Below are 3,483 nucleotides of genomic sequence, written 5' to 3'. Positions count from 1 at the left end.
TGCAAATACCTCCATCCCTTTTTTTTTTCTCCTAATTATGATAAAAAGATTAAAAAAACTAACGTTTACATAATTATTTCTATTATTATACAAGAGAATTCTTCTTTTTATATAATTTTTCACAATTTTACTTTTTAAATAATACTTACTGTTTATTTAAATTTAACTTAGTGTATGTATTTCTATTAGTTAAAATAAAAATATTATTAAATTTAATTAAAAAACTCATAGAAAATAGCTATCAAACAAATATATATATATATATATATATATATTTAATTTTATTACAAGAAATTTTTACTATAGATAATTAACTGAGTTAAAAAAAAAATTATCAAACCTAAAAGTAAAATATAAAATTAAATATACGAATATAAATAAAATTAATAATAAATTGTATATTTTACAATAACAGCTGCAACATGATCATATCAAAGTGAATGCATAACTTCTTTGATATCATCTTTTATCTCTTAATAGGCAATTCTACTTATTTACATAAACGAATGAAAAATTAGTTGTTCTATTATATAATAATAAGAATATATTTATAAATTATAATTCAAATGCTATTTTATAAATTATTTTTTTTTAAGGTCTACACTTATGTTAATTTCATTTTTTTTAAGGTTAAATGTCTTTTTTAGTCTCAGTTTTGGTTGGGAAAATTCGAAATGGTCCCTATGTTTTTTTGTGTTCAATTTGGTTCTAAAGAACGTAATTGGTATTCAATTTAGTCATTTTTATAAACTTCGTTTAACGACGAGATGTCCAAATGTGCAATTAGAAATTTAACGACGAGATGCCCAAATGTGCAATTAGAAAGTGAATTGTCATTTATGCTCTGACGTGGACTAGATCAGTCATCATCATAGGGACCACATTTGGAAATAATTAACAGAAATGAGGACTAGATTGAACAACTTTCATTCATTACAAAACAAAGAATCACATCACCATCTTCTTCAACCTTTAGCCTAACCAAAAATCGAAACCTTACTTTCTTTCTAGCCACCTAACCGTAGTGCCGCCACACCTAAACCCTCAGGCGCGAACTCCTTTTTCGTAGCGCCAGGGCTGACGAGGAGGATGCGTTGCAGTTTTGAGGCTTTATATGCTCATTCTTGGCTTGTGATTTAGGGTTGTTCTTGTGTTTCTATTTCTTCTCTGCAGGTTGACAACTATAGGTTGGGGGTTTTGATCTTGTAATTTGGGGGTTTGGTTTTAGGGTTTCTGAATTTGGGAATTTTTTGGGGTTTCTGTTCTTGGTTTTTCTGATGTTGCGATTGGAGGAGTTGAAATCTTTGTTTTCAAATTGGAATTTGTAGATTTCCTGTACTTGTGTTCTTTTTTTTTTTTTTTTGAAATTTGGAGGTAGGGGTCCTGGTTCTTGCGTTTTTGGATTTTAATTGATGGTGGTGGCACAAGTTTGCGACAATGGAGGAGCTGATGGATACGGCCAGCGACGATATCTCCGGCAACGTTGGACTATAGGGTGTTGTTAGGGCCATTCATTGATGTTCTTCCCAACAGATCTCCCTTCCAAACCATAATCAACCCTTTAGACATCAATACCCTTAATTTAATTTTGAAAATAATAATAAGCCTAATATCAGAAAAAGAATTTCAAAAATAATAAATCCACATCAGTCAATAAATGACATTTCATTCTCTGACTGCACAGTTGGACAATTGACCGCTAACGATCTAAACGGCGTTTGTAAAAAGGACTAAATTGAACACCAATTACGTCCTTTAAGACCAACTTGAACACAAAAAAATATGGGATCATTTCGAATTTTTCCAACCAAAACAGGGACAAAAAAGACATTTAACCTTTTTTTCAATTCGGTTCCACTAGTTTGAATGTTCATTGTGAAAAAAATATTTCTTTTTTTTTATCTAAGAGGAAATAAAGGGATCATCCTGAATAACTTTATATATCATTGTAAGTACACAAAATATAATACAAATATAATTATTCATTTTATTAGTTAAACTCTTTATAATTTGTAAAACAAAATTGATATATTTATTCTATTTTTGTTATTTTTAATATTATACTATTCCTTTTAATTTATTTTAAAATTGAATAAAAATATTGTTAGAAATAATACAAGACTAATAGTATATACATAATATAAAAATATATAAATATTAAAATAATATAAAATAAATTAAATCATTTATTCATAAATGTAAAATTATAAAAACTTAAAACTAGTTAAAAATTGAAAAAAAAAATGCTTTAGAAATACAAAAAAGCTGTCTAATTTTATTATTTACATTTATTAGTAAAAAAATATTTGTACTCTTTTTTACCTCACGAGAAATAAAAGATGAATAATTTTATATATCATTGTAAGTAAAGAATATAATACAAATGTAATATTCATTTTATTAGTTGAAGTCTATAATTTGTAAAACAAAATTGATAATTTTGTTTTATTTTTATTACTTTTAGTATTACATTATAGCTTTATTTATTTTAAATTTGAATAAAAATGGTAAGGACATAGAAAGTATTTTAATATAAACAAAAATGGTAATGACATAAAAAAATTGATAGTGATGGATAGTAGTTAAAAATAGTAAAATTTAATTACTTTAATATTAAAATATTTTAATATAAATAAAATATTTATAAACTAGTTTTATTATTTTAAAATATATGATTTATTTAGAAATAAATTTTAGAGTTTTTTTACCTTTTATCTTTGCATTCTTAGTCTTTACTTATCTATTTAAAGATTTCAAGTTATATGATTGATCTACATGGCGAGCTCTTCAAATTCTACCGTTCAATTTTTTTATTTGAGTAATTTAATTTTCTGTCATTTTTATGGTAGAAGTTGTTTCTTTCTTACATGTAGGCTTTCTTTGTTTGTATGTGTTTTTTGAATCTTCTATACAAGTCTATGCTAATTAATAATCATAATGGTGTGACTTGATCACGTTTGTGATGTTTCTATGTGAAAATAGAACATCATGTGAGATTGGAGGTATTTTGACATTTAGAGCAGTTAGAGTTGTTTTATAAGACGATGAAAGCTAAATTGTAATTATTTTTGAATTATTTTGACAATAAAATTGCAATTGCATGATCAAATTGGTTGGTTGAATTGTCTATGATTGTGAAATTGTGATTATTTGATCAATTGCCATGATTGATAGTTATGAGTAGTTGAAATTTGATTCCAAATTTGTCTTGATATGTGCCTAAGATCATATTAGAATTGGTATTAGAGTTAAATTTGGTGATTTGGATCATATGGGCCGAAATGGTTCATCATGTTTTAGTTCAAGTTGGGTGTTGCTCCCTCCACCTCCCCAAGTGGGACCTGTACCTCCCCATTAGTTTAATTTATTTCAAAAATATTTTACACTTCCCCACTATTTTCTTTTATTCCAAAAATACCCTACACCTCTCCTAACCTTAACAATTTTTCTCTTTCTCTCTCTACATTAATGGAGCATTTACAT

This window comes from Vigna radiata, chromosome 8, assembly GCF_000741045.1.
Source record: "Vigna radiata var. radiata cultivar VC1973A chromosome 8, Vradiata_ver6, whole genome shotgun sequence".
Classification (NCBI taxonomy): Eukaryota; Viridiplantae; Streptophyta; class Magnoliopsida; order Fabales; family Fabaceae; genus Vigna; species Vigna radiata.
Note: the sequence above shows the minus strand (reverse complement) of the source record.